Source organism: Aegilops tauschii, chromosome 7 (assembly GCF_002575655.3).
Source record: "Aegilops tauschii subsp. strangulata cultivar AL8/78 chromosome 7, Aet v6.0, whole genome shotgun sequence".
NCBI lineage: Eukaryota > Viridiplantae > Streptophyta > Magnoliopsida > Poales > Poaceae > Aegilops > Aegilops tauschii.
The window spans coordinates 106,339,382-106,354,458 of record NC_053041.3 but is presented as its reverse complement, the minus strand read 5'-3'; the positions used below and the strand labels follow the sequence as shown (position 1 = coordinate 106,354,458).

The 15,077-nt window shown below is 44.8% G+C and overlaps 1 long non-coding RNA gene across 1 annotated transcript; it reads right to left on the bottom strand.

The window, feature by feature from the left end:
* On the bottom strand, positions 1 to 2,736 carry LOC120968201 (uncharacterized). Its single transcript, XR_005762427.2, has 2 exons — positions 1,747 to 2,736; positions 1 to 317 (listed from the first exon to the last, which is right to left on the bottom strand). It is a non-coding gene; the product is annotated as an uncharacterized lncRNA (long non-coding RNA).
* Positions 2,737 to 15,077: the final 12,341 nt, after the last annotated feature.

Genomic DNA, 15,077 nt, shown 5'->3' with positions numbered 1-15,077 from the left:
TACATATGCACAAATTTAACTGATAAAAACATTATACACTTTTTTTTGACTATTAACATTATACGAATTTAACTAGCATTATTTCTATTTCTATGGTAACATTATACACTTTTATCCAAACAACAATAATTTCACTTCTGCATAGCCAGCATCACTGCGCGTTGAAGTAGCCGATCATGTGTGAGCTCCACGTGCACCTCGAGTTCTTCGTCGGCAACAAGGCAACCACCAACAAACAACATTGCCTAGAGGTTGCGTCACCTTAGCCCTTGTGCTGGATATGAGGAAGCATGACTACATCGAGCGGAACGAAATGTCTGCAACAGAAACATCAGTGACAAACAATTAAGCACGTATGGTAGTTGTTGAAACAATTTTTTTGCTGCAAGAAGCAAAATGTATGTATAATAATATCGGTAAAAGAATTGTATGGGTCTTCCCTACTATTTTGATTAAAAAATCAGTAAAAGAAGCCACACTAGCCATGGTTGAAGCACACATGGAATTTGTTGGACCAAAATGTCTATATCATAAAAGAAGCGTACATGGGCAATGGTTGAAGCAAAAGTTTACTACCATGGAAACATGTACAAATAAGGATCACTGGAAGAAGCAAAAAGTATGTACAACAACTGTAGTCAAAGAAGCAACACCAGTCGTGGCTGAAGCGTACACGAATAGTGATTGAAGCACACCGACAAGTATTGGTTGAAGCAGAATGTATATACAATAAAATAAGGACACACTGGCAATGGTTGATGCATAAATTCACTGCCATGGATATGTATGCAGGAGACAAGGATAGAAAGCAGGGAGGCCACCTCAGTACAAGCCGAAGCTACCTTGCTACCTTCCATTTGCTGCTTGTAATCCAAGCACATAACCATGCAATATAGATCTCTAGAATGCTTACAAGACAATGTTTATAACAAAAATGCAAAAAGAAGAAGCAGTTTTCATGGAAGCAACTATTTAAACAGGAAAAGCTTATGAACTATAATTCAGAATTGTCATCATCAGTATGATCACAACCTGACCCATATTAGATGGGAGCATAGAAATTTGAACTGCAAGATCAAGCGAACATAAAGTATATTTGTTGACTGAATTAAACAGGAAATTAGTTGTACAGAAGCAATACATGAGAACTAACAAAAGTATATTTGTTGACGGTACTGATGACATCAAGAATGTAGGAAGCACGAAGTATGGACACTCAACTATACGGCACATTACATTGGCATTAGTAAGCTTGGTGCCATTATGAGGATGCATCTGTTGTGTTGCCACCACACAGATCTTAACCTATTGTGAGCGATTAAGAGATGAGCGTGACAAATTGGTCAGAATTGGTCACATTTTCGAATGTAGGAAGCACTAAAAATGGAAGCATTTTTTCTAGACGGCAGTTGCAAATTGGTTACAAATTAGAAGCATGAGTGTATGAAGCTGGGACAAACTGCAGAGAGTGCAATTTTAGTCTTAGATGGAAGCATGATAATTTTAAACATGAAAACCAAACAAAATTACCGCTAACTATGGGTACATATATATTGGTAGCTCTGTATATAGGAAGCGCTGAAATATAATTGGCACATCAGTCGTCAGATTCAATGGAAGCACTGAAAAACTATTGGAACTAAGGAAAATTGTCACCAATACTAGGCTGCTGGATGAATTACAAAGAAATTTCCATTGCAAAAACTAAAAATCCCCAAACCAGGGCGATAGACCTAGTTCAAATACCTTGGATTTGGAAGTGTGTGCTTTGAATAGGGCGGAATTTTTGCAATCAGATGCCTGTTCTACGGCCGGCAGGAGAAACCCCAATGCAGCGGATTTAATCGATGGTGGAGCCCGGCAAAGCACGAATCGCAGCCATGATTGGGGCCTCGAACTGCTAATGCCAGGATGGAGCACCGTCGCCCGGGGTACGCATCGGTGGAGAGGAATAGGGGGCAGTCGTGACGCTGGACGGCATGGATCGAAGGAGAAACAGGGGGCGGAAGCTGGCCGGCGAGGTGGATGTGCGAGGCGGATCGAGCTGGCCGGCGGAGCAGTGGATCTGGCGAGGAGAGCTGGCGGCGACGCAAGCTGGCGGTGAGGCGACCGAAGCGGAGCGGGCGATTATGGATGATGGGCTCGCGAGGGATTAGGGAGAGGGGATTACGTGCGAGGTTTACGCTGATTATTTTTTTTCCACAAAATGAGGCAAAATCTTGAGCGTCAGATTTTGAATGAATCGACGGCCTTCGAGCGGTCTGTCGCTGGCGTTCCTTCAGACTACGGATGGGAAGAGTTTACCATTATGAATTTAAGGTTGTCTCGTTTGGTTTAGCAGGAGCACCAGGCACATTTAATGGTGCGATGCATGGCACTCTGCGCCTTGTGTTACGCCACGGCATGCTTGTTTTCTTTGACGACATCTTAGTATATAGTGAGACTTTGGAAGAGCACAAAGTGAAGCTTCGTGAGGTCCTAGAAGTGTTGCAGCAAGATCAATGGAAAGTCAAAGAAAGCAAATGTGCATTTGGTCAGCAACAACTTTCTTACATAGGCCATGTCATCAGCGCACAAGGAGTGGCGACCGACCCAAGCAAGATACATGCAGTGGTGGAGTGGAAAACACCAAGTGACATCAAGGGTGTGCACAGTTTCTTAGGCCTCACCGGTTACTATCGAAGATTGGTCAGAAACTTTGGAGTGATTGGAAGGCCACTCTTCAACTTGCTCAAGAAAGGGGCCCCGTTCGTGTGGACCAACACCACTCAAACAACTTTCCAAGCCCTCAGGGACCAATTGGTCTCTGCTCTAGTTTTGGGCTTGCCTAATTTCGCTCAGCCTTCCGTCGTGGAGATAGATGCTAGCGACAAAAGGAGTGGTGTCGTGCTGCAACAGAATGTCCATCCTATGGCTTTCATGAGTAAAGCTCTGAGTCCTCATTACCAGGGCCTCTCAACCTACGAGAAAGAATACTTAGCAATCATTGTTGCAGTTGATCAATGGAGGCCATATCTTCAGCATGCTGAATTTGTGATCCACGCGGATTAGAGAAGTTTGGTGCACCTCAAAGAGCAGCGCCTCACCACTCCGTGGCAACAAAAGGTGTTCACCAAATTACTGGGGCTCCAGTACCAGATCAAGTACAAGAAAGGGTCAGACAATTCAGCTGTAGACATGATGTCTCGCGCCAATCCCTCTGAAATTCTCTCAACTATGTCAGAATGCCAACCAGCGTGGCTACAGGACATTATGCAGAGCTAGCAGACCAACCGTCAAGCGCTCCATCTTCTGGAACAGTTGGCAATTCAGGAGAATCCTAAGGGTCGCTTCTCTTTGCAGCAAGAAATTTTGCGTTTTCGGGGGCGCATTTGGCTCGGCGGTTCTATCTCGTTGTACCAGCAGATCATGCAGGCCTTCCATGATAGCTCTGTGGGGGGGGGCACTCAGGATTTCGAGTGACCTATTGTCGTATTCGTCGATTGTTCGCCTGGCCCAAAATGAAGCTCCATGTCCAACACTACATCAGGTGTTCCACATTCTGTCAGCAAGCAAAGCCGGACAGATCTGCTCAACCAGGACTATTGTTACCAATGCATGTTCCTAAGGAGCCTTGGCACTTGATTACCATGGATTTCGTCAATGGCTTACCTCAGTCGGGAAAATCTAACAACCTTTGGGAGTTGGTGGATAAAAGGACACAGTAAGCCCACTTCTTGCCCGTTGCTCACCCCTATACAACAGCTAAAGTAGCCAAGTTATATATGCAACACATCAACAAACTTGACGGATTCTCCCGAGCAATCGTGTCCGACAGAGAGCCATTTTTGGCAGGAATTGTTCTAGTATGCAGGCACCGAGCTGCGTTGGAGCACATCCAATCATCCGCAGACGGATGGTCAAGCAGAGCACGTGAATCAGTGCGTTGAGACTTACCTACACTGTTTTCACGCATGCTTGTCCCCGTTGCTGGAGCTTTTGAATTCCTTTGGCATAATTCTTCTCACCACTCGGCCATCGGAATGTCTCATTTTAAGGCGCTCTTTGGTTATGAGCCGAAATAGTGGGGGATCACAACCACTAACTCATGTTCAGTTCCATCTTTAGAGGCGTGGCTTGAGGAGCACACGGTCATGTCGGATTTGAATCAACATGACCCCCATCGTGCTCGACAATGCATGAAGAGTAACGCAGATAAGCATCGCTCATTCCGGGAATTTGGGGTGCATGGCAGTGTCTCTGAAACTTCAACCATATGTTCAGTCTTCATGGCGCCGTGGGAAAACCATAAGTTGTCATTCAAGTTCTATGGCCCTTACCCAAGAAGATCAACGCAGTTGCCTACAAGCACTAGTAGAAAAAAGGTCAAATGTCAAGCACATTAGTGCCGGTTTGCTTTTGAGCCGGCACTAATGTGTGCATTAGTGTCGGTTCCAACGGCTAGCCGGCCGCTTTCATTAGTACCGGTTCGTGGCCGACCTTTAGCACCGGTTCGTGCCACGGACCGGTACTAAAGTGAGTGGTGGCAGGATGTTGTCAGTCCGGGGCCCCTCCAGCACCTTTAGTACCGGTTCGTGGCACGAACCGGTGCTAAAGGTCGTCCTACATAAACCCTTCGTCCACCCGAGCTCGCTCTGTTCTTCCCCTTTCCCCTCTCCCCTCTGTTCTTCCCCTCTTCCTCTCGAGCTCATCACACATTTTGCCCAAAATTTGTCAAGATTTGAAGGCCCCCATCCATTCAAATGATCACAAAGGTTAGCAACTTTGTCCTTTCATCTCTCATTGCTAGATTAGCTCTTGCAATGCTTTGTATAGTGATTAATTTACGAGTTTAGTAATTTGGGAGGAAATATATGTGCTAGTATTTGATTTATATGCAATTTGAGGTCAAAAATAACACTTAGTTTGCATATGTAGGTGTGGTTTACTTAGTGCCTTCTAAATCTCCGTCGTAACCACAGTCGATCGCCCGCACCGTTCCGTCGCCGGCACCACCTTGTGGTGAGCCTCTTGTTCATGAATGTTTTACATTACCAAATTGATGTTTGTGTGATTTGGATATATAGTTACTCGTATAATTATCTTACCCGTACGTTGTTTGTTATACATAGTGCCATGGTTTTGATATCTGGCCCCGTCGGCCCTCGTCCTTGTTATGATTCGGATGTGGTATATTCTCTTTTAAAACTAGTTGTTGCATTTCGTGTTTATGACAAATTATGCCCATCAAGTTGACATAGATATTTTTGTCTAGGAGGTTTGTGAACCGGAAATTCCAACCGACCCTATTGTCGAGAGGTTAAATTTAGTTGAAAGAGAAAACAAGTATTTGAAAGAAACATTGAAAAGAATTGAGGGGGAGAAGATGGAATTGGAGTTGCATGTTGCCGATGTCGTCGATGATCACAAGATCAAGATGGAGAAAATGCGCTTGAAGATTAGAAAGATTAGAAAATATGCCATTGATAGTGAGGCTTGGTATCATTATGCTGTTGGATCAATTGTTACCTTAGTTGCGATCTTGACTGCATTTGTTGTTGCATTTAAATTCTTTAGTTAGAGAGTTATTTGTTTGTTGCATTTAAGTCTTGTATGAACTTGTATTAATTTGGTCTTTTCGGTGTTCTGTAATGAAGATGAGCCGACAATGGATGCACGATGACCAATGCTCTCCCGAGTTCATTAATGGCGTGCAAACTTTTTTGCTTGCGGCTGAGGCAAACAAGCGGGCGGATGGTTTTATGCCTTGTCCATGTTTAGTCTGTAAGAATGACCACAATTACTCTACGTCAAGAACCATTCACGTCCATCTGTTTAAGTCCGGTTTCATGCCCCACTATAATGTTTGGACCAAGCACGGAGAAAGAGGGGTTATGATGGAAGACAATAAAGAAGAAGAGGACGACGACAACTATCCTGGCCATGGGTTCCCTGAATACGATGATACAACAATGGGGGAAGAAGCCGAGCCGGTAATGCAGGAAGAAGCTGAAGAAGAGGCATCAGATGAGCCTGCTGATGATCTAGGTCGGGCCATTGCCGATGCAAAGAGAAACTGCGCAAGTGATTTGGAGAAGAAGAAGTTGCAGCGCATGTTAGAGGATCACAAGAAATTGTTGTACCCGAATTGCGAAGCTGACAAGAAAAAGTTGGGCACCACACTGGAATTGCTGCAATGGAAGGCAGAGAATGGTGTATCTGACAAGGGATTTGGAAAGTTGCTGGTAATGATAAAGAATATGCTTCCAAAGGACAACGAATTGCCCGAGAGTACGTACGAAGCAAAGAAGGTTGTCTACCCTCTAGGGTTAGAGGTGCAGAAGATACATGCATGCCCTAATGACTGCATCCTCTACCGCGGTGAGTACGAGGATTTGAACGCTTGCCCGGTATGCGGTGTATTGCGCTATAAGATCAGGCGCGATGACCCTGGTGATGTCGAGGGCGAGCACCCCAGGAAGAAGATTCCTGCCAAGGTGATGTGGTATGCTCCTATAATACCACGGTTGAAACGTTTGTTCCAAAACAAAGAGCATGCCAAGGCGATGCGATGGCACAGAGAAGACCGTAAGAAAGACGGAAAGTTGAGAGTACCCGCTGACGGGTCGCAGTGGAGAAAAATCGAGAGAAAGTACGGGAAGGAGTTTGCAGATGACGCAAGGAACGTATGGTTTGGTCTAAGCGCAGATGGCATTAATCCTTTTGGGGAGCAGAGCAGCAACCATAGCACCTGGTCTGTGACTCTATGTTTGTATAACCTTCCTCCTTGGTTATGCATGAAGCGGAAGTTCATTATGATGCCAGTGCTCATCCAAGGCCCTAAGCAACCCAGCAACGACATTGATGTGTACCTAAGGCCATTAGAATAAGAACTCTTACAGCTTTGGAATGGAACAGGTGTACGTGCGTGGGATGAGCACATGGGGGAAGAATTTGACCTAAAGGCCTTGCTGTTCGTGACCATCAATGATTGGCCTGCTCTCAGTAACCTTTCAGGACAGACAAACAAGGGATACCGCGCATGCACACACTGTTTGGATGATAACGACAGTATATATTTAGACAATTGTAGGAAGAATGTGTACCTGGGACATCGTCGATTTCTTCTGAGCAGGCATTCCGTAAGAAAGAAAGGCAAGCATTTCAAAGGTGAGGCGGATCACCGGACGAAGCCTCGCCACCGTACTGGTGCTGATGTACATGATATGGTCAAGGATTTGAAGGTAGTCTTTGGAAAGGGTCCTGGCGGACAACCTGTTCCGAATGACGCTGACGGATGCGCACCCATGTGGAAGAAGAAATCTATATTTTGGGACCTGCCCTATTGGAAAGACCTAGAGGTCCGCTCTGCAATCGACGTGATGCACGTGACGAAGAATCTTTGCGTGACCCTGCTTGGCTTCTTGGGCGTGTATGGGAAGACAAAAGATACACCCGAGGCATGGGAGGACCAGCAACATATGCATGGAAAAGACGGCATACATCGGGGTCATGCCAGCTACGCTCTTACCAAAGAAGAGAAGGAAATCTTCTTTGAATGCCTGCTCAGTATTAAGGTACCGTCTGGCTTCTCGTCGAATATAAAGGGAATAATAAACATGGCAGAGAAAAAGTTCCAGAACCTAAAGTCTCATGACTGCCACGTGATTATGACACAACTGCTTCCGGTTGCATTGAGGGGGCTTCTACCGGATAACGTTCGATTAGCCATTGTGAAGCTATGTGCATTCCTCAATGCAATCTCTCAGAAGGTAATCGATCCAGAAATCATACCAAGGTTAGAGAATGATTTGGTGCAATGTCTTGTCAGTTTCGAGTTGGTGTTCCCACCATCCTTCTTCAACATCATGACGCACGTCCTAGTTCACCTATGCGAAGAGATTAACGTTTTGGGTCCTGTATTTCTACACAATATGTTCCCCTTTGAGAGGTTCATGGGAGTCTTAAAGAAATATGTTCATAACCGTGCTAGGCCAGAAGGAAGCATCTCCAAGGGCCATGAAAATGAGGAGGTCATTGAATTTTGTATTGACTTTATTCCTGACCTTAAGCCGATTGGTGTTCCTGAATCGCGGCATAAGGGCAAACTGGATGGAAAAGGCACGCTAGGAGGGAATCAAAAAATATGTATGGACGGACATTCTCTCACTGAAGCACACTACACAGTTCTACAGAATTCCGCCTTGGTGGCTCCGTATATGGACGAACACAAGAATTTTCTACGCTCCAAACACCCGGAGCGGTCTGATGACTGGATTACATGTGAACAAACCAGTGTTGGGGAACGTAGTAATTTCAAAAAATTTCTACGCACACGCAAGATCATGGTGATGCATAGCAACGAGAGGGGAGAGTGTTGTCCACGTACCCTCGTAGACCGAAAGCGGAAGCGTTAACACAACGCGGTTGATGTAGTCGTACGTCTTCACGATCCGACCGATCAAGTACCGAACGCACGGCACCTCCGAGTTCAGCACACGTTCAGCTCGATGACGTCCCTCGAACTCCGATCCAGCCGAGTGTTGAGGGAGAGTTTCGTCAGCACGACGGCGTGGTGACGATGATGATGTTCTACCGACGCAGGGCTTCGCCTAAGCTTCGCTACGATATTATCGAGGTGTAATATGGTGGAGGGGGGCACCGTACACGGCTAAAAGATCGTTGATCAATTGTGTGTCTAGAGGTGCCCCCTGCCCCCGTATATAAAGGTACAAGGGGGAGGCCGCCAGCCTAGGAGGTAGAGGCGCGCCAGGAGGAGTCCTACTCCTACCGGGAGTAGGACTCCCCCCCTTTCCATGTTGGACTAGGAGTGGAAGGGGAGGAGGTGGAGGGGAGGAAGGAAGGGGGGGCGCCGCCCCCCTCTCCTTGTCCTATTCGGACTGGGGGGGGGGAAGGGGGGCGCGGCCCTACCCTGGCCTCCTCTCCTCTCTTCCACCTAGGCCCAATAAGGCCCATTAAGTTACCGGGGGGTTCCGGTAACATCCCGGTACTCCGGAAAAATCCCGATTTCACCCGGAACACTTCCGATGTCCAAACATAGGCTTCCAATATATCAATCTTTATGTCTCGACCATTTCGAGACTCCTCGTCATGTCCGTGATCACATCCGGGACTCCGAACAACCTTCGGTACATCAAAACATATAAACTCATAATAAAACTGTCATCGTAACGTTAAGCGTGCGGACCCTACGGGTTCGAGAACTATGTAGACATGACCGAGACACCTCTCCGGTCAATAACCAATAGCGGAACCTGGATGCTCATATTGGTTCCCACATATTCTACGAAGATTTTTATCGGTCAGACCGCATAACAACATACGTTGTTCCCTTTGTCATCGGTATGTTACTTGCCCGAGATTCGATCGTCGGTATCTCGATACCTAGTTCAATCTCGTTACCGGCAAGTCTCTTTACTCGTTCCGTAATACATCATCCCGCAACTAACTCATTAGTTACAATGCTTGCAAGGCTTATAGTGATGTGCATTACCGAGTGGGCCTAGAGATACCTCTCCGACAATCGGAGTGACAAATCCTAATCTCGAAATACGCCAACCCAACAAGTACCTTTGGAGACACCTGTAGAGCACCTTTATAATCACCCAGTTACGTTGTGACATTTGGTAGCACACAAAGTGTTCCTTCGGTAAACGGGAGTTGCATAATCTCATAGTCATAGGAACATGTATAAGTCATGAAGAAAGCAATAGCAACATACTAAACGATCGAGTGCTAAGCTAACGGAATGGGTCAAGTCAATCACGTCATTCTCCTAATGAAGTGATCCCGTTAATCAAATGACAACTCATGTCTATGGCTAGGAAACATAACCATCTTTGATTAACGAGCTAGTCAAGTAGAGGCATACTAGTGACACTCTGTTTGTCTATGTATTCACACATGTATTATGTTTACGGTTAATACAATTCTAGCATGAATAATAAACATTTATCATGATATAAGGAAATAAATAATACTTTATCATTGCCTCTAGGGCATATTTCCTTCAGTCTCCCACTTGCACTAGAGTCAATAATCTAGATTACACAGTAATGATTCTTACACCCATGGAGTCTTGGTGCTGATCATGTTTTGCTCGTGGAAGAGGCTTTGTCAACGGATCTGCAACATTTAGATCCGTATGTATCTTGCAAATTTCTATGTCTCCCACCTGGACTAAATCCCGGATGGAATTGAAGCGTCTTTTGATGTGCTTGGTTCTCTTGTGAAATCTGGATTCCTTTGCTAAGGCAATTGCACCAGTATTGTCAGAAAAGATTTTCATTGGTCCCGATGCACTAGGTATGACACCTAGATCGGATATGAACTCCTTCATCCAGACTCCTTCATTTGCTGCTTCCGAAGCAGCTATGTACTCCGCTTCACACGTAGATCCCGCCACGACACTTTGCTTAGAACTGCACCAACTGACAGCTCCACCGTTCAATGTAAACACGTATCCGGTTTGCGATTTAGAATCGTTCGGATCAATGTCAAAGCTTGCATCAACGTAACCATTTACGATGAGCTCTTTGTCACCTCCATAAACGAGAAACATATCCTTAGTCCTTTTCAGGTATTTCAGGATGTTCTTGACCGCTGTCCAGTGATCCACTCCTGGATTACTTTGGTACCTCCCTGCTAAACTTATAGCAAGGCACACATCAGGTCTGGTACACAGCATTGCATACATGATAGAGCCTATGGCTGAAGCATAGGGAACATCTTTCATCTTCTCTCTATCTTCTGGAGTGGTCGGGCATTGAGTCTTACTCAATCTCACACCTTGTAGTACAGGCAAGAACCCTTTCTTTGCTTGATCCATTTTGAACTTCTTCAAAACTTTGTCAAGGTATGTGCTTTGTGAAAGTCTAATTAAGCGTCTTGATCTATCTCTATAGATCTTTATGCCTAATATATATGCAGCTTCACCGAGGTCTTTCATTGAAAAACTCTTATTCAAGTATCCCTTTATGCTATCCAGAAATTCTATATCATTTCCAATCAGTAATATGTCATCCACATATAATATCAGAAATGCTATCGAGCTCCCACTCATTTTCTTGTAAATACAGGCTTCTCCAAAAGTCTGTATAAAACCAAATGCTTTGATCACACTATCAAAGCGTTTATTCCAACTCCGAGAGGCTTGCACCAGTCCATAAATGGATCGCTGGAGCTTGCACACTTTGTTAGCTCCCTTTGGATCGACAAAACCTTCCGGTTGCATCATATACAACTCTTCTTCCAGAAATCCATTCAGGAATGCAGTTTTGACATCCATTTGCCAAATTTCATAATCATAAAATGCGGCAATTGCTAACATGATTCAGACAGACTTAAGCATCGCTACGGGTGAGAAGGTCTCATCGTAGTCAATCCCTTGAACTTGTCGAAAACCTTTCGGTTAATACAATTCTAGCATGAATAATAAACATTTATCATGATATAAGGAAATAAATAATACTTTATTATTGCCTCTAGGGCATATTTCCTTCAACCAGGAGTTTCGCCGGCTGGTTGCAGACACGTACCATGCATGACGCCTCTATTGAAGATGACCTGTACTCGCTGTCCCAGTTACCATCTTCGAATATAATGACTTTCAAAGGGTACGAGATAAATGGTAATACATTTTACACGATCGCCCAAGATAAGAAGAGCACCAACCAAAACAGTGGTGTCCGCTTTGATGCAAAAACCAAGACGGGAAAGGAAACATATTATGGTTACATAGAGGACATATGGGAACTTGACTATGGACGTGGTTTGAAGGTCCCTTTGTTTCAATGCAAATGGGTCAATATGACACGAGGCGGGGTAACGGAAGACCCGCAGTACGGAATGACAACAGTGGATCTCAACAATCTTGCGTATGCAGACGAACCATTCGTCCTAGCCAATGATGTGGCACAGGTTTTCTATGTGAAGGACATGTCTACCAAACCGAGAAAAAGAAAAGATAAGGAAGCGAATGCATCATACGATGAGCCAAAGCGCCACATAGTTCTTTCTGGGAAGAGAAACATCGTGGGAGTGGATGACAAGACAGACATATCAGAAGATTATGAAAAGTTTGATGAAATTTCTCCATTCACAGTGAATATTGACCCGAGCATCCAGTTAAATGATGAAGATTTTCCATGGCTACGGCGCAAAGGGACACACGCGAAGAAAAAGTTTCACACCCAAATATCTGGGATGTGATCGGCTTCACTATCATCACTTTCTTCTGTGTTTCACACCCAGAAGGGAATCGCTGTAATAGTTAGGGTAGTTATGTGTTTTGGCATTTGAAACGCGAAGAAATTTTATGTGCAAACAAATTCTTTCATGCATTTACTGATTTTTTCAGCTAAATGACCCTGAAATTGAAAAGCATTTCAAATGAACTCAGAAAAGGTTGAAAGTTGGCATGGTATCATAATTTCACCCACATAGCATGTGCAAAAAAATAGAGACGGTTACCACAAAAACTGGATGCACTTCGTGTACAAAATGGACAATCTCTTTCGAAGTATCAGGGTTTCGGACGAAAACTCATCCGTTACAAAGGCATATCATTTTTTAAATAACCTAAGCATTACCAAATTGAATATAATGATAAAACACACTAATATTAAACATAAGAAAAAAGAATCACTGGAAAAACTATTTTCAAAGTTAAGTTATTCACAAACTAGTGATTCACACAAATTTCAAATAATTAAAAATGTAAACTATTCAAATTTGTAAACTACCGGCACTAATAGAAAGTTTGTAATTTTTTGTACCTAAAGCAAAAATATTCACAAAGAAACTCTAAATACAGAAAAAAAAAACTCAAAAAATAAATAAATAAATAAATAAAGCAAAAAAATAAGAAAATAAAAAAGCACACCTACTGCGCCACAGCGGCCTGCATACGACTAGAAACCCAACATGTTGTTGGGCCAGGATGCAGGCCCGCAAAGGCCCAGTAGGCCCACAGGGCAGCACAGAACATTTAGGCCCAGTAGGCCTGCTTTGAAGAGGAGCTCGAGAGAGCTACCGCACTGGGGCTTATAAACCAGTGCGGACGCCCCTCGGCTAGCGAGGTGGGACTAAACATGACGCACCGCACCTGCGCCAGCGCACCACCTTTAGTACCGGGTGGTGGCTCAAACCGGTATTAAAGGGTGGGTCTTTAGTACCGGTTGGAGCCACCACCCGGTACTAAAGGTGGGCGCTTCCCGCCGCTTGGCCTGGCCAAAATTGAACTTTAGTACCGGTTGGTCGCTCCAACCGGTACTAAAGGCCCATCCTATATAAGAAAACACTTCAAAAAATTCAGTTTCTCATCTGCTTCTTCTCCTCTGCCCCGTCGCCCGCCGCCCCCCATCGCCGCCCCCGTCGCCACCCCTTGTCGACGCCCCCGTCGCCGCCCCGGTCGTCCCCGTCGCCGCCCCGTCCCCGCCCCCGTCGTCGCCGCGCCCCGCCCCGTCGTCCCCGCCCGGCCCGTCCCCGTCCCTGTCGTCACCGCCCCGTCACCATCCCCGTCGTCGCCGCCCGTTGCCGTCCCCGTCGCCGCCCCCCGTCGCCTCACCTCGCCGGTGAGCTACTGCCCCGGCCGCCATGTCCACACACACACACATTGTTTTTTAGTTTTTTAGTTATAGAAATTTTTCTGTTTTTTAGTTATAGAAATATTTATAGAAATGTTAGAATTTTTTTTTCTGTTTTTTAGTTATAGAAATATTAGAAATGTTAGTTATATAGAAATGATATAATTTTTTCTGTTTTTAAGTTATAGAAATATTTATAGAAACGTTAGCAATTTTTCTGTTTTTTAGTTATAGAAATATTAGAAATGTTATAGAAATGTTAGTTATATATATAGAAATGTTAGAAATTTTAGAATTAGTTTTAGTTAGATGAATTAGATTAATGACAAATTGTTAGAATTTGCATATAGAATTTTAGTTATCACAATCCAATCATTTAAAAAATGTTACTTTTAGCAGGCATATAGTATTTGTTCTCGACGATGCCCAGCCCGCATCCTCGCCGTCGACCCGTTCGCGACGACGTCCGGCTGACCCATGTCCGGGATTGGGCTCCGCCGGGCTGGCACTGGGAGGTGCTACCTGGAGGGGCGTGCCGCTTGGTGAGGAACCCGGCCTCGGGTCCCGTCGTCGACCCTTATCTCCTTTGGTGGCGTTCGCGTGGGCCACATTCGGTGCAGAGGGAGCCGGCCCCGCCGGAGGTGGTGTGTCGTCGTGTCAGGGAGGAGGACGAGCACGTCCATCGCTACATGGCTGCTATGGACGTCAGGTTCTCCAATACCTGGCAGATTCTTTGGGCAGATGACCGGAGATATGATCCTGTGATGGTTCCTTGTCTTTGGGTGTCCACCGCCCGCGCCCCAGGATCTGCGAGTGGCCTAGATTCTTCTATAGTATTCGATCTTTATTAGCTACCTAGCCAGTGATGTATTCGAGATTATATATTATTCGAGACGATGTATTCGAGATTATATATTATTCGAGACGATGCATATTATGTACTATATGATTCAGTTTTTCCTTATTGATTGCATCCATGCATTGTAATTTGAATACTAAATTGTTTTATATTTCTTCTGTATTAGTTAAATAAAAGCTATGGCGGACAATACCAGCAGAGAGGGAGAAGAGGCCCTATTCGAGATCATACGCAGCCCTAACAGGCCAGATGATCTGAATGAAGCAAATGACGGCTCCCAATATCTGAACAATACCGGGGAGGGTGATGATAAGATATTCGATCTCGACGACCGAGCTGATGAAGTCATGAACTGTGATTATGATTATGATGACGCAGACAATGATTATGATGACGAATACAATGTTGATCTTGAAATAACAAAGACTACCGGCGAGGTATATTTATATAGGGACAATTGCATTTTTACCCCTAGTTGGTTCCTACCCACGGGTTTTGCCCTTACTTTTCGAGCTTGCTCAGTTTTGCCCTTACTTTTTCCATCGAGGTCTCTCGAATGCCCTTTGACCGTTTGACCAAAACTTTGAAAATTCATAACTAATTCATATGAACTCAGAAAAATGCAAATAAGA